This window comes from Schistocerca gregaria, chromosome 3 (genome assembly GCF_023897955.1).
Source record: "Schistocerca gregaria isolate iqSchGreg1 chromosome 3, iqSchGreg1.2, whole genome shotgun sequence".
Classification (NCBI taxonomy): domain Eukaryota; kingdom Metazoa; phylum Arthropoda; class Insecta; order Orthoptera; family Acrididae; genus Schistocerca; species Schistocerca gregaria.
The window spans coordinates 651,596,879-651,614,104 of record NC_064922.1 but is presented as its reverse complement, the minus strand read 5'-3'; the positions used below and the strand labels follow the sequence as shown (position 1 = coordinate 651,614,104).

At 41.4% G+C, this 17,226-nt stretch overlaps 1 protein-coding gene across 2 annotated transcripts in view; it reads left to right on the top strand.

The window, feature by feature from the left end:
* LOC126356101 (negative elongation factor A-like) overlaps window positions 1-17,226 on the top strand; it is a 149,741-nt gene that overhangs the window by 48,926 nt on the left and 83,589 nt on the right. The window contains exon 2 of one of the 2 annotated variants that reach the window (XM_050006802.1): window positions 11,780-11,910. The exons of the other annotated variant lie outside the window; for it this stretch is intronic. The gene's annotated coding sequence lies outside the window, so the exon portion shown is untranslated. The remainder of the gene's footprint in view (window positions 1-11,779; window positions 11,911-17,226) is intronic. 2 annotated transcript variants of the gene reach the window in all.

The window sequence follows — 17,226 nt, the reverse complement described above, 5'->3', positions numbered from 1 at the left end:
GGTCAGGATGAAGCTGGCTAAGGTAATGAGGAAAGAAGTTTTAGGTGGGGGTGGCAGGTGATCGGCTTGAAAGGAAGTGCTCCATTGCAGCGAGGCCCTGGAATTGCGGAATATTTGTGTATAAGGAAGTGGCATCAATGGTTACAAGGATGGTTTCCGGTGTAACAGATTGGGTAAGGATTCCAGGCATTCGAGAAAGTGGTTGGTCTTTGATGAAGGATGGGAGACTGCATGTAATGGGTTGAAGGTGTTGATCTATGTAGGCAGAGATACGTTCTGCGGGGGCTTGGTAGCCAGCTACAATGGGGCGGCTGGGATGATTGGGTTTGTCAATTTTAGTATGAAGGTAGAAGGTAGGGGTGCGGGGTGTCGGTGGGGTCAGGAGGTTGATGGAGTCAGGTGAAATGTTTTGTTGGGAGCCTAAGGTTCTGAGGATTTCTTGTTGCTCCGCCTGGACATCAGGAATGGGATTACTGTGGAAAACTTTGTATGTGGTGTTGTCTAAAAGCTGACGCAGTCCCTCAGCCACACGATCAAGTACAACGGTCGTGGAACCCTTGTCCGCCGGAAGAATGACGATGGATCGGTCAGTCTTCAGATCACGGATAGTTTGGGCTTCGGCAGTGGTGATGTTGGGAGTAGGATTAAGGTTTCTTAAAAAGGATTGAGAGACAAGGCTGGAAGTCAGAAATTCCTGGAAGGTTTGGAGAGGGTGATTTTGAGGAAGAGGAGGTGGGTCCCGCTGTGACGGAGGACGGAACTGTTACAGGCAGGGTTCAATTTGGATAGTGTCTTGGGGAGTTGGATCATTAGGAGTAGGATTAGGATCATTTTTCTTCGTGTCAAAGTGATATTTCCAGCAGAGAGTACGAGTGTAGGACAGTAAATCTTTAACGAGGGCTGTTTGGTTGAATCTGGGAGTGGGGCTGAAGGTGAGGCCTTTGGAAATGACTGAGGTTTTGGATTGGAGGAGAGGTTTGGAGGAAAGGTTAACTACTGAATTAGGGTGTTGTGGTTCCAGATAGTGTTGATTGGAATTTTGAGGTTTTGGAGGGAGTGGAGCTGGAAGTGGGAGATTGAGTAGGTGGGAGAGACTGGGTCTGTGTGCAATGAGAGGAGGTTGAGGTGTGCTGGAAAGGTTGTGAAGGGTGAGTGAGTTGCCTTTCCATGGGTGGGAAACCAGGAGATTGTATAGTTTTTTGAGGTGTAGTGTGGCATGCTGTTCTAATTTGCGGTTGACCTGTAGGAAGATGCTCTGAACAGACGGTGTGGATGTGGGAGAGAAAAGATTGAGGACTTTTATTAAGGATAGGAGTTGACGGGTGTGTTCATTGGCTGAGTTGATGTGTAGGTGAAGGATTAGGTGGGTGAGGGCAATGGATTGTTCAGTTTGGAACTGGTATAGGGACTGATGGAAAGAAGGGTTGCAGCCAGAGGTGGGAACTTTTTAGTGTGAGGCCTTTGGGGGTAATGCCAAATGTCAGACAAGCCTGAGCAAATAAAATATTGGAGCGTAATCTGGCTAGGGCAAAGGAATGTTTGCGGAGGGAATGTAAATAAAACTTAATGGGGTCATTGTGGGGGTGTTGTGAGGGTGACATGGTATTAGAAGGTGGAAAGTGTAACATGAGGCTGAAATGAAAATGAAAATAAAAATATATGGGGAGAGATAAAGGTGAACTAGAAAGCAACTGGAGATCTGGTGTGAAAAAAGGCAAAAAGTTGTTGGCTAAAGCTGGGCTATGTTGATCCTGTGGTGAACTGGGATTGGTAGACAACGATGTGCATAAAGGTTAGGTGGTTGTGTTGCCGCCAAAACACGTTAAAGGATGGAGAAATTCGGGAAAATACTATGTGTAAATGTATTAAAATGAGTGGTTTCGTGGTGGCAGATCATGAAAATGAGGCTAACAATTGTCTGACGAAGAAATAATGACGTTAAAACCTGTGGGAAGAGGCTAAAAATGGTCAGTGATGTGTGAAAAACAGAAATCGAAATAAAGCGAAAGTTATTGGAACTAGTCGAAATGGTTGTTTAATAGATGAAAGGAACTGTTTGTGAACTAGAAACGGTGGATTTTATAGCAGCGGTAGTGTTGAAAGCATAAAAAATGTTTTGTTTATGGTTACGTATCCACACCGGCTGTTCAGAGCATCTTCCTACAGGCCAACTGCAAATTAGAACAGCATGCCACACTACACCTCAAAAAACTATACAATCTCCTGGTTTCCCACCTCTGGAAAGGCAACTCACAACCTTTCCAGCAAACCTCAACCTCCTCTCATTGCACACAAACCCAGTCTCTCCCATTTACTCAATCTCCCACTTCCAGCTCCACTCCCTCCAAAACCTCAAAATTCCAGTCAACACTATCTGGAACCACAACACCCTAATTCAGTAGTTAACCTTTCCTCCAAACCTCTCCCCCAATACAAAACCTCAGTCATTTCCAAAGGCCTCACCTTCAGCCCCACTCCCAGATTCAACCAAACAGCCCTCGTCAAAGATTTACTGTCCTACACTCGTACTCTCTGCTGGAAATATCACTTTGCCACAAAGAAAAATGATCCTAATCCTACTCCTAATGATCCAACTCCCCAAGACACTATCCAAATTGAACCCTGCCTGTAACAGTTCCGTCCTCCGTCACAGCGGGACCCACCTCCTCTTCCTCAAAATCACCCTCTCCAAACCTTCCAGGAATTTCTGACTCCCAGCCTTACCTCTCAATCCTTTTTAAGAAACCTTAATCCTACTCCCAACATCACCACTGCCGAAGCCCAAACTATCCGTGATCTGAAGACTGACCGATCCATCGTCATTCTTCCGGCGGACAAGGGTTCCACGACCGTGGTACTTGATCGTGTGGCTGAGGGACTGCGTCAGCTTTCAGACAACACCACATACAAAGTTTTCCAAGGTAATCCCATTCCTGATGTCGAGGCGGAGCTACAAGAAATCCTCAGAACCTTAGGCCCCCAACAAAACATTTCACCTGACTCCATCAACCTCCTGACCCCACCGACACCCTGCACTCCTACCTTCTACCTTCATCCTAAAATTGACAAACCCAACCATCCCAGCCGCCCCATTGTATCTGGCTACCAAGCTCCCACAGAACGTATCTCTGCCTACGTAGATCAACACCTTCAACCCATTACATGCAGTCTCTCATCCTTCATCAAAGACTCCAACCTCTTTCTTGAATGCCTGGAATCCTTACCCAATCTGTTACCCCCGAAACCATCCTTGTAACCATTGATGCCACTTCCTTATACACAAATATTCCCAATTCCACGGCCTCGCTGCAATGGAGCACTTCCTTTCATGCCGATCACCTGCCACCCTACCTAAAACTTCTTTCCTCATTACCTTCGCCAGCTTCATCCTGACCCACAACTTCACTTTTGAAGGCCAGACATACCAACAATTAAAGGGAACAGCCATGGGTACCAGGATGCTCCCCTCATACGCCAACCTATTCATGGGTCGCTTAGAGGAAGCCTTCTTGGTTACCCAGGCCTGCCAACCTAAAGTTTGGTACAGATTTATTGAGGACATCTTCATGATCTGGACTCACGGTGAAGAAAAACTCCAGAATTTCCTCTCCAACCTCAACCCCTTTGGTTCCATCAGATTCACCTGGTCCTACTCCAAATCCCATGCCACTTTCCTTGACGTTGACCTCCATCTGTCCAATGGCCAGCTTCACACGTCTGTCCACATCAAACCCACCAACAAGCAACAGTACCTCCATTATGACAGCTGCCACCCATTCCACATCAAACGGTCCCTTCCCTACAGCCTAGGTCTTCGTGGCAAATGAATCTGCTCCAGTCCGGAATCCGTGAACCATTACACCAACCACCTGAAAACAGCTTTCGCATCCCACAACTACCCTCCCGACCTGGTACAGAAGTAAATAACCAGAGCCACTTCCTCATCCCCTCAAACCCAGAACCTCCCACCGAAGAACCACAAAAGTGCCCCACTTGTGACAGGATACTTTTCGGAACTGGATCAGACTCTGAATGTGGCTCTCCAGCAGGGATACAACTTCCTCAAATCCTGCCCTGAAATGAGATCCATCCTTCATGAAATCCTCCCCACTCCGCCAAGAGTGTCTTTCCGCTGTCCACCTAACCTTCCTAACATCTTAGTTCATCCCTATGAAATTCCCGAACGACCTTCCATACCCTCTGGCTCCTACCCTTGTAACCGTCCCCAGTGTAAAACCGGTCCCATGCACCCTCCCACCACCACCTACTCCAGTCCTGTAACCCGGAAGGTGTACACGGTCAAGGGCAGAGTCACGTGTGAAAGCACCCACGTGATTTACCAACTGACCTGCCTACACTGTGAAGCTTTCTATGTGGGAATGACCAGCAACAAACTGTCCATTCGCATGAATGGACACAGACAGACAGTGTCTGTTGGTAATGAGGATCACCCTGTGGCTAAACATGTCTGGGTGCATGGCCAGCACATCTTGGCACAGTGTTACACCGTCCGGGTTATCTGCATACTTCCCACTAACACCAACCTGTCAGAACTCTGGAGATGGGAACTTGCCCTTCAGTATATCCTTTCTTCTCATTATCCACCAGGCCTCAACCTCCGCTAATTTCAAGTTGCCGCCGCTCATACCTCGCCTATCTTTCAACAACATCTTTGCCTCTGTACTTCTGCCTCGACTGACATCTCTGCCCAAACTCTTTGCCTTTACAAGTGTGTGTGCGCGTGCGTGTATACCTGTCCTTTTTTTTGCCTTAAGGTAAGTTTTTCCGGTCCCGGGATAGGAATGACTCCTTAAACCTCTCACTTAAAACCCACATCCTTTCGTCTTTCTCTCTCCTTCCCTCTTTCCTGAAGAAGCAACCGTTGGTTGCGAAAGCTTGAATTTTGTGTTTATGTTTGTTTGTCTATCGACCTGCCAGCACTTTTGTTTGGTAAGTCACATTATCTTTGTTTTTAGATATGTAATTATACCTAAATATTTGAAAATGCTGATCAGTCACTTTAAAAAATTATTTATATATGCAGTGGTGTCAAAAATGTAATTTCCATTACAAGATGTACATTTCCTTGGCTATTTAAAACTTTAATTTTTATTGCTTAATGGACAAAATAATATAGGATGATGAAATGGAAGAAGGTACATCAATTTTAATACATGGCAATAATTAAAATCACATGCACAATGTTTCCAAGTGGAAAAGGAATGATAGGCATTAAAAAGACAGCAATTGAAAAACTTAATACAGTGATTAAAATGATTTGACAGAGGAATAGAAACTTTTAAAAAATTATATTTAAACCAGTTAATTGAATAAAAATAGTGATCAAAGGCACTTCAATAAAGCTTAAAAACATAAAATCTCAAAGCATCTGCCAGGATTCGAATCCACAACCTCTTGTATTTAATAATATAACAATTTTACGAGATGGAAAGTTGCTACTCACCATGTTGCGGAGAGGCTGAGTCGCACATAGATACAACAAAAGACACTCACAATTAAAGCTTTTGGCCATAGGGCCTACACAAACGCAACTCACACACGTGACTGCAGTCTGAGGCAACTGAAATTCTGGTGGTTTCAATTGCAGGTGCGTGCGTGCGCGCGCGCGCGTGTGCGCGTGCAACTCGGAATTCTGCTATATGGGGAGAAGCAGCTTTCCTTCTCATAGTATTGTGACATTCCATCCTAGATTTTCCATTGTTTGCACTATAACAATTACTCTACGCAAGCCCTTCATAAAATGCAATATATTTAAAGCTCTAGAGCATCTACACTTTTTTCAATTACTTACAGGTGAAGGCCCAGCAGGGTGAATGGTTACAGGGCATATAGTACCTGGCGGGCTTAACCTAAGTTGCTGTATAGATGGTTTCAAAAGAATCGATGTCATTGCTGGCAATCTCTCCATTTATGTTTGATTAATTTACTGTGATACCATACATTACAGGTACAAGCAACATTCTTTTGCGAAGTGTTTATATTCCATCGGTACACATCTACACATATTTAGCTTATGTGATATATTGAATCACTGAGTTGCATTTTTGGTAACTACAGATAGATCAGAAGTGTAATTGGAAAACCCAAGCCGTCTACACATACATCCAACAGGGGCTCAACCTGGTTTATTAACAAGCAGATATACAAGTATATATCGCGTGTTTGAATTACAGTGACAAACTTCAAGGGGCTACAGATTTTGTTTTGAGAAACAATAAGGATAGATACCCATATTCGGAAACGTCGTCCAACTACTCTACAGAGCTATGGTGATGTTACAGACTTCCAGGGATGATAGAGAAGGATAAATGTATCAATTTGGTGTAAGGATCCCAGGTTCAGAAACAAACAAGTCAAAAGTTATACTGAAAATCATCCCAATATCTCTGATAGTGGAACATATGTATTGGTACTGTTGTTACTTAGATTGTAGGATAAGCAATTTTCAGAGCTGGTAGTATGGGCAAAAAAAGAAAAAAGTCCAGTAAACATGTGCTCTAAAATGTGTACCTGAGGAGATATGGGCAGTTATTCATCTTCACTACTGTGAAACACATCTAATCTATTGAACAGGTGCCCATAGCTATTGAAATATGCATATTGGAAGCCAATTTGTGCTGCGTTTGGTCCATACTACCACCACTGGAAGTTGCCTACCCTACAATCTAACCCACAATGATACCAGTACATGCATACTGTTGTGAGAGGTATCAACCCTACAATGATACCATTACATGCATTCTGTTGAGAGGTATCAGAACAATTTTTGCTAATAACTTTGTTTGTTTGTTTCTGGACCAGTGTCCCTTCCTTTCCATCATCCTTGAAAGTTTTTTATCATCACAGAATCACGCTGTACGTACATACAGACGTACGTACGTACATATACGAGTGCTGGTGTGTGTAACTTGGACACTGTAGCAATGTTGGATGACATTACTTACACACACACACACACACACACACACACACACACACACACACCGGAGCTTGTGGGCCCTCTCTAGGGCACCCTCATGGAATGAAGAGCTTAAATGACAACATGCACCAGTGGTATGTACAGCACATTTGACTGGATGTAGTGAGGGTAGCCTAGAAGCCACTTCACTTGGCTCTGTTGTCAGGCAGCCCTGTAAGTTGCTAGAAAAACAAAGGGCATTAGGTGCCGCATCTGACATTTTTTTCCTTGCAGGTGGCAGTGATGACATAATCTTCTTTGCCCAAGTTCATTGACCAAGAGGTTGAACCCCAAATTTGTCAAGGGTGATTGCATGAAAGAACTTTTGCACAGGTCACATTCTAGTCCTATTACTGCCAGTCTCTGGATTCAGAGCTTGTGGTTGCACAGGCGGTACACTGAAGTTGCACCTGTAACAAAAATATCACCAAGGTATGCAGCACAATTTGGAATAACTTGTGATAATATCCCCATAAAATTCTGGAGTGTCAGCTACTGAGGAGATTTCAAAAGGTAAATGATTATAAAAGTGGAGGCCATATGACATATTGAGCAATAGGTAAGCTTTTGATGCTGCGTCCAAGAGAATTTGAACAACTTTCTGTGTGAAGTCAGTTTTACAGAATAAGGTGCTATGACATAATTTTGCAAAGAATTCATCCAGGTTGGATAGGAGATAAGCTTCCACTTCAACTTGTGCATTTATAGTTACTTCAAAATCACCACAAAGACTTAAGATGCTGTTACATTCACTAATACTGCTACTGCCTAAAGTCCTGTTTGCATGCATCAAAGATCCTCTCCTCATCGCCACTTTTTTATAAGGCAAGTGACACACGAACTACTGGGGCCTCATCCATATTTATTTGATGAAGTGAAAACTGTTACAGAACACTTCCCAAACAATGGAAGCTATTTTTATGTATGAATTCCTTTCAGAGTCCACTTTGCAGAGTATTAAGAGATCCACTATTAATAACCAGAGTTTGATATAAAAACACCGTAGACCAAACCTGTATAATGATTGGACCACACTTCACACCTAATTACAATTACTGGGCCAGCCTGTGTGCAGGGCTTTGGCCTGATCTTTTTAGAGGACACTCCTGATAAGTGCCATCTAGGTACTGGTGCCGCAGCAGTCGACAGTAATGTTGTGTTGGCTGCTCGGTTCCATAGTGAAGTCAGGTGGCACCACTACGCATGACTACAGCTTTAGATGATAGAAATCTTGAGAAATCAAATCCTTCCGTATATTTCAGTCCCTATTGAATTGTGTAATCATGTTTGTGGAAACTTGACATGTAGGAATAACAGTATCAGAATATAGAATTTTATTGAAAGTATGTGAACTGGCATTAGTTGCAGGGCATTTTGCAGAGACTCGTTCAAAAACTTTGAATTTTGACAGCTGTTTCACAATGCATATAATTGTTAACATCTTTTGCAATTACTAATACTTCTTTTTCGTCAAAAACTAGTACAAAACCTGAATACAACCCTTCAGACCAAAGCAAACCTATAAAGACTTCAAGAGCATAGCATGTGTACCAAAAGGAGTTAGGTGGGTACATACACATTCAGCAACCTGCCACAGCATACTTTGTGTTTTGTGAATGGTTTAGTGGACTAAATGAAGCATTCTTTGTCAGGCAACTCTTACGCCACTGGAGGTCATCTTCATATAAACTCTTGAAATTAATGTAAGTTATAATTAATATTTGTGCTATAATATTACACTGCCAGGTAAAAATTGTGTAGCACCCAGAAAGGGAGGAGAAGCAATATGAAGTACATGGGTTGAGAAGTAAGTGTCGAGTAGGTGGATTAAGGATGGAAAAGACAGAATTCGGAAATTTCTGAGGTAGCAGAGACTGTTGCACACTCGGTTCAAAAATGTACGTGCAAATGAAGATGGACAAAAGTTAGAAGAAATTCATGCGTCTACAAAAAGATCAATGCATGAAGCATACAACTACTATCACCTGCATACTTTAGCACAAGATCTTGCCAAGAATTCTCAGTTTAAAAAAAGAATGCACAAATGATGGTAGGGTTTATATGCTCTGGGACAACTGGGCAATGCGGGAGAAACCCGGGAATTTTTTCATCCGGGAGAAAACTGGGAAAAACACAGTAATTTTTTTGTTGTCTCAGTTTTCAGTTAAATTTTGTAGTTTTGACTGGTAAGAGCCGGTGCTCTAAAAAAGAATTTTACCTTAGCCTGCTACTGCAATATAATGCTGCAGCAGTAAAACATAAACAAGGGGAAAAAAATAAAACCTAAGTTACAAAGTAAATGCGCCATTTACAGCAACAAAACACAGTGCAAACACAAGTGTCTGCCAACAGTGAAATGTGTCAAAGACTTTAGGACTAAGACTATGCAATACTTCATAACAACAAACTGCTTCAGACAGGCATGACGTCACAACGGTTTCATTAGTTCGTTAGAGTAGCTGCCAGTGGGTTTATGCGCATAAGCAGTTGAGTTGCGTATTAGAAGTACCTTCTCCTGCTTTTGTCTACTTGAAGTGCTGCTGCTGCTAACTGTATCCAAGGTATCAGCAGTAACAACCACCATCCAGATGCTTCCTGGAAACATTTTTTCTAGTTTGCCCAAGCTGCCAGAATCGCACATGTGCACAGCAGTCCGAGTTGTAGTGGGACGAGTGGTAGTCTCCACATGAACTGTGTTTACGTTGTGTGATTTTGCGGTTTCCTCTTGGTTTACAGCTCTCAAGTCAAATGAAAACAAAATTGATTTCTATGATACATTTCATATGTTCATAATACGAAAATATGCAGTGCACATGTTGCTGCAAAACAAGATATCTTTGGAAATCAATTTTTTTTTTTTTTCGGGGGTTCATTTCCTAAAGCGGCAGGAGCTTCTAACCTGGTGTATAAAACCTTAACCATTCAAAGGATAGATAAGGTTTCTGATTCTGGAGGAAAGTATTCGTCACTTAACACAGAAAAAGTATATTTTCACCCGGTGAAAGTGTATTTTTTAACTGGGAAAACTGGGAAAAATCCAAGAATATTTTTCCTTGTCCACATATACACCCTGTGATGACAGGCAAAAGTTGTAGAAATTTATGCATTGGTAAAAAGATTGATGCAGGAAGCGCATGACTACCATCGCCTTCGTATAGTAGCAAAAGATATTGCCAAGAAGCTGAGAAAATTCTGATCCTACATAAAATCACTAAGGGGTTCAAAGTGTTTGTCCAGTCACTTGTTGACCAATTAAAGACAGCAAAAGGAAAGCCTAAGTTTTAAATACATGTTTAAGAAATCGTTTACACAAAAGGCTCATACAAACATATCATTTGACCACCTCGCAGACTCCCATATGGAGGACACAGTAATAGGCATCCTTGCCAGGTACAGCACCATTTCAGATACAGCCATTTGTGTTGTGGTGTTGATGTACGTATTGGTCATTAATTTCCTGATACAACCTACTGTGTGTAGAGGTCAGAAATGAACTATTTAAATTTGCCAGTTGGTCTCGTGATGCTGTCTTAGAACTTGCTGCCTACATAGGACAAATGGCTTTATTAGAGGCCATGTGATTCCACCGATTTTGTCTAGTCAGTGTTGTTTTGCAATATCATGCATTTAGCTCCCATACTGAGTCATCTAGACTTGACACTCCCGCATGCTTCAGTGAGAGAGAATGAGCTGATGAATAGGAAGTGATCACAGCACCACTGTTCTCAGACTCGTCAGATTTGCAGAACTACAGTGGCAAGGAAGTAACATGGTATAAGGAAGTAACATGGTATATCATTAAGTCTACAGTGGTGGCTTGATTTCTAGTGTATACTCTCTCCTTTTTTTTTATCTCTGGATGACACAGAATTTTGCTATGAGATCATTCCTCATTCTTGAGTGGCAAGTGTAGATGCGAAGGGGTTAAGATGTTCTCTGTGCACAATACAACTATCTACCCTTGTGAGCAGGAACCTCCATGACAAGTGTACCTGTTCTCAGGTTCTGGTGCAGTGCAACAGTGGGCTACTGTCACATCCAAATGCCCCACAAATCTGGATATTCCTTGAGTTGACCAGGACACCACATGGACACTGACAATGAGGCCCCTTTCAAGCCCTCTCAGGAGCTGACAACAGTGCCTCTCATTAGAAGGTCGTGAAGTGATCTCTCAACGTCTGACACTGTTCAAGCCCCTCATATGCCTAATCAGGTCAAGTAACAACACTAATGCATTCTGAGGATGTAATTTTCTTGATGACATTCTTGAATAAATGCTTCAGAGAGCTCTTTCCATGTCGATTTATCAGACTGAAGATTTTGATTACTTCCTTCACCATCATTGTCAACCGACATTTCATTAGGCCTTTCAGTACTTAAGTTGGATGAATTATGTTGTGGAGGCATCACAGAGTTGTGGAACTTCTATGTGCTACCAGAGAGTACATCGATATTTGTGAGTCAAGAACATTGACACTGATTTCTGAATTCATTATATGGTGGATGATTCGCTTATCTCGCTTTGCCTTTCAGCATCAATGGCTGTTTCCATTCACCACTAGTGGTGTAGCTGCTGTCCTGGTTAAAGTAGCTGTTACACATTCTAATTTGAACATGCATGGGATATCATTTCCATTTCGTCTAACGTAATACTAGTTCTGTCTATGAGACTGTGTTCAGTAATATCAGATTTGCCAAAATCATGATATTTAATGTTGGTGCTGTGTGCAGCATACTGAAATTCATATTGTCTAACCAGTGTAGCTGCTACCACATTCACAAGATTTTTACAAATTCCAGGGACAGCGAGTCCAAGGCTATCTTGTACTGGGTGGTCGTAAAATGGATTGAATACTTCAGCCACGACAGCAGCTACACTCTTAATGGTGCATGGAAACAGGCACTTGTACTGAAAAGCAACAGAGAAATAAGTGAGTCATCCACCATCTAACAAAATCTACGTTGCCACCATTGTTCTTCACTCACAGACATCGAGGTAATCTCTGGTAGCGTATGGAAGTTTCATGATCTCCTAGGCCACCAAGACTAAAATTCACAAAGAAGACATTGCATTGCAATGTATTGCTAATCGCTAAAGGCTAGCGAAATAATGAACAAAGTTACTTAGGTCACTGTGAACAACATATTGGAAACTCTCAAGTGTTTTTGGACATAAACAAATCAGAATCAATCCAGATGAAATTATGGTCAGTTCCAATGTGGTTTCTTCATACAAAAGTCCCTAAGGAAGATAAAATAAAGTTGTTAGCATATCATGTCAACAATCACGCCAGTTTTTGTATAGTGGTAAATTTGTCTCCAGCGGTGGTTAATTTCTTAATAGAGCACTTCAAAGACCATGTGTTAAATTCAGCTCCTCTTCGTACATCCTGCTTCTTTCACTACGCTTGTTCATGATCTGGCCACAGAGAATCAAAGCTCCCTGCCTGCTCATGTTCTATGTAAACAAAAATCAGATGGGCAAATAGGGCACACTGTTTCTGGAAACCATCACATGCTGACCCGTATCTCAGTTCACAAAGCTTTCATCGTCCAGCTCATAAGAAATTAGTTTTAAATATGCCAATATAGATAGAGCTAAAATAGTCAATGGCAAGGAACATCTGGATTCCAAGAGCAGAAATCTAAGAATTCTTACCAAAAGAATGATAATAGCAATTAAGACATTATATTAGCCATCTCTAAGAAACAAAATGCAGAGCTATTTAGTTATCAGAGATATCAGTCAACAGCATTCCTTCCTTTCTTCAGAGCTGCAACAAGTAAAATAGGCACATTCCTGGGCAGACGTGGTATTCAATATGTTTTCCTACTATTCAAGAAAATTAGAGAGATGGTGCATGCAATAAAAGACAACTTTGGCCTCGGTGTTCCTGGAAATTGTAAAGTACTTTGTTAATGTTGCATCAGTTACACTGATCAAACATTGCAAACAGTTTTAGTGTTGCACAGATCAACAACACATTAAATAATGGTAATAATTGGTAACATTCAACTTTGTTTCTGTTTTAGACACATCTTAATGCCTTTTACGAGACAAAGCCCTCATCAGGAGGTTATAAAACTTACCTCCTGGAGTTAAAACACTAGAAAGTACCAACAGTATCGTGACATTCTTAAAATGGAATAGAATAAAAATGTATTGGGCTGTGGGTTCTCACCTTACATCAAAATCATTGACTACTGTTTTGTAGCCATCACCTCTTGCATTGCACACCACACCACACCACACCACACCACACCACAGTAGACCAGGCTACATCCTGCTGATATGCTCTGGGCACCAAGTGTGTCAAGTTAGTGCTTCTACAGAGGTCTGGGGGTTTGTTGTGAACTGACATGTTTGCAGTATTAGCCAGTAATCAATAGTTGCACCATAATACCACAGACATATCAGCTCATAAACACTCCTGGACCTCTACAGACCCATTACTTGGCTATATTCGTGCCTACACTGTTCAACAGCACACAGCCTTGTGCAGTGTGAAGTAGGACATCTACTGACAGAAGTAAACAGTTGGAATGTAAGGTGAGGAGCCACAATCCAATTTTTTAAATTATATTTTATTTGATGAATGTCGCAGGTATGTTGTTTGACATTTTAGCGTGATAACCTCGTGAGCTAATGAAGTGTGACATGAATTTTTTCATGAAATGACATGTCCCACTTCCAGGCTTCTTTGACAGTGAACACATCTATAAGACGGGATGCCGAATGAGCTTCTCCACCTGCTGTATGGAGCCCCATGTTACTCGCCATTATGGTTTGAAACTGTTCACAAGATAAGGAGAAAAAGAAAAAAAAAAGTCATGGCTAAAATGGACACTTTGACAAATGATGTTTGAACTTGCTTTTGTAGAGACTACTTGTCTTGTTATCAGTTTTTATAAGGATCTAACAACCTGCATTGTACACAAGATTGAATATTGGAGACAATGTTTTGTAAAAGAAAGTGTCGGTATAGAAAATTTGTAGTTTTGTCGTTTATATCATTCAAGTAGCTTGTAAGGCATTTCAGCACCCATCCACACACAAGGAGACAAAGTTCTGTGAAGACTGCTGCAACATGCTTAGGTGGAATTGACTAGCAAAACCACCTTAGCAATCATTAAGAATGGCAACCAAGAGTAACTTCCTAAATTAATCTGCTGACATCAAAGATAGGAGAATTGCAGATTGCACACAGGAAGTCTAACGTAGATACCATACCAGAATCCATTGACATTGCATTTCATTATAGTGGCCGAAGTGATGGACTCAGGTTACCGGTGCTAGAGAAAGAGAGAATAAGATGATTTTCTACAAGTTTCATCAAAATAATGAGAGACACTAGGTCGTTGACAAGGGTGAAAATAGGTCAGTGTAAGGACAACCAGTATCAACAACACACAATAGAGAAAATAAACATATGTGGTGTAATTTAATAACTTGAAATATAAGAAGAAAAGTTACTTTAAATATGAAGTAAAAGATAAATTTAAGAAAGTTGAGTAAAAAGAGAAGTTCAAGATTGTACTGTGTTGTCCATAGCAACCCATACGTGGAAAGAGAAGAATATTTCATTGTTTGACTGAGAAGATTTCTTATCAGGACATGGGCTACAACTGACATGCAGTCCACAGCACCACTACAGTAGCCAACAATTGACAAGAGGGCAGCTCACCTCCACTTACCATCTGTGATGCAGTTCAACAGCATGCCACATTGGCTAAGCATATGCTGATAGCCAGTATCGCAACGCAACAAGTTGTATTCATCATCTGGTGAGCTGCATTGAGCCCAGTACTGAAATTTCATGTATTTTGTGTTTAAACTCCCAAAGAATTGAATTGTTGTCGAGGGTTGGATATGAAGTGATGTTTTTTTAAAGTATTTAAGAAACTAAATACTTATTTTGGTCATTGTTGTATGCCTGTTTTCATGTGAAGTGTGGAAGGGACTGTAATGGACTTACTTGTGAAATCGGAGAAATCGGAGGAGTGGGTGACTGAGATTAAAACCACAAAGACAGAATTATATTCTAACATTAATACACATGGTGGTAAGGTCTCCAGTTTAGAAACAGTAGTATCAAATTTGCCTAACGGCACTGCGCCACCTTGCTTGGTTCCAAATATGGTAATATAAATAATAAACTATATGTATTAGCAACACTTCGATACCAAACAAAAAGAAGTGTAGGTAGAAATTTAAATTTAGAGAAGCTTGGGCACTTAAGTGTATAGTGACCAGGAAGAGTAGAAAGGTAAAGGAGCAACATCTTCGTAGGGGGAAAGGGTAGGATGCTTCGCATATTGGTGCGTGTTTGTGATGCAGTGCACCCGCTATGAGTGTGTTGGAGAATAAAGGATAGTGGAGCCCGGAAGTGCTGGCCAAATCCTAGGAAGGAATGACCTGAACTGTATTAGGGGAGGTCGATTTGTAAAGGGACACTAACATCTTAAATTGAGAGATAATTAAGACATATTGGCCCATATAAGTGTGTGTAGAAGCAAGTGATTGTCCCCATTCACAAAGTGTTCTCCAAACAGGTACAGTGTAATGTTACTTACCCCCTAATTTCGAAAGAGGACAGCAGTATTTCTGTGCATGCATGTCTTCATAGATGTTTGGGATTTGCAGTTCGCTGTTGTGGTTTGAATTTATGTATCAGCATGTAGCTCCTTGGATGCATAAATGAAGGAATGTAATTAGCCTATGCATAAGCATTTGTAGAGTAGTGAAGTGGCAGTGGCTACCTCTGTTGCATAAAAGAAACACATTATAAAATCCCTAAATAATATTTGACTCGACAAAAGGAAGCTTGCGAAGTATCTCATATGTAAATCCACTAGTTAGCACAGTGATGTTATGTAGAATGTAAATATTGTCTAAAGTGAAGTGGAAGTAATGTTGAAACCTTGTATGAGACTAAAGGTTATGGGGATAGGTTTCATAAGAGATTATGATACCTCCTGTGGAACTGTACAGGTGGTTGGCTAAACAAATGGTGGATGTAAATTTCCAGATATGTTATGGGTGTGATGACTTCGAAAGATAGTCTCTTCGCATAGTGAAATACTATGCACATAAGCAGGCGTAAAGGTAAAGTAGAAGGTGATTTTAAAATATGGCTGAAGTAGAGAGCAGAGCTCTTGTTTATTCTTGAAAGGAAAGTTTATGTATGTGGCATGCCTAGAGAGAAGTGTTGACTGATGTTATTGATATTGTGACATGTGTGCAACTATGCAATCAAAGACAGTTGTCTGCCGGGAGGGGGATGATAAAGTGTGACATGACATTTTTATTAAACAACATATCCCACTTCCAAGGTGACGAAAGATGTTTGTGCCTTTCAGTCACAAGTGTCAGGACAACCCACTGTGGGAAATATTAGTATAGTCTAGAGGTAACAAATCAGGAGTTAAAGAACCCTCAGTCCCAGGTTCGAACCCCATCACTGCTTACATTTTGACTGAAAATCATCAAGCAATACGCGCTGAAGACTTCTGGTGTAAGAAGTCACGCTCATTCTGCTAATGGCCTTGTCGAAGAGGTTGGAGGAGCGGACAGATGTTCAGGGCACTATGTACCCCGGGGATGAGAAACTGCACCTAAAGGTGAAAGAATCAGCGATGATCAACAGCATGAGGATGGAGAAGGCAGTGGAAACCATTGCATTAAAGGCAAATGCTGTGTATCCACAGGGCACCTGGCCTGTAATTGGAAAAGTGTTATGACCATCTCTCCGTTGACGAAAGCTTATGGACTAGGCCCCCATTTAGATATCCAGGAGAGGACTGTCAGGGAGGAGGTGGCTATGAGAAAAAGAGTGAATAACCAATGAAAGGATAACATTCTACAAGTTGGGACATTGAATGCCATAAGTTGGAACTTGGTAGGGAAGCTAGAAAATTTGAAAAGGGAAATGCTAAAGCTCAGTCTAGACATAGTGGGATTCAGTGAAATGAAATGGGTAGAAGACAAGGATTTCTGGTCAGATGAGTAAAGGGTAATAACAACAGCAGCAGAAAATGGTTCAACAGGAGTAAGACATATTATGAATTGGAAGGAAGGGCAGAGTATGAGCTACTGTGAACAATTCAGTGGTAGGGTAGTTCATATCAGAATCAGCAGAAAACCAACACTGACAATGGTTGTTCAGATACACAAGCTGGTGATGCAGATAGGAGATGAAGAGGTAGAGAAAGTGTATGAGGATATTGGATGGGTAATTCAGAATATA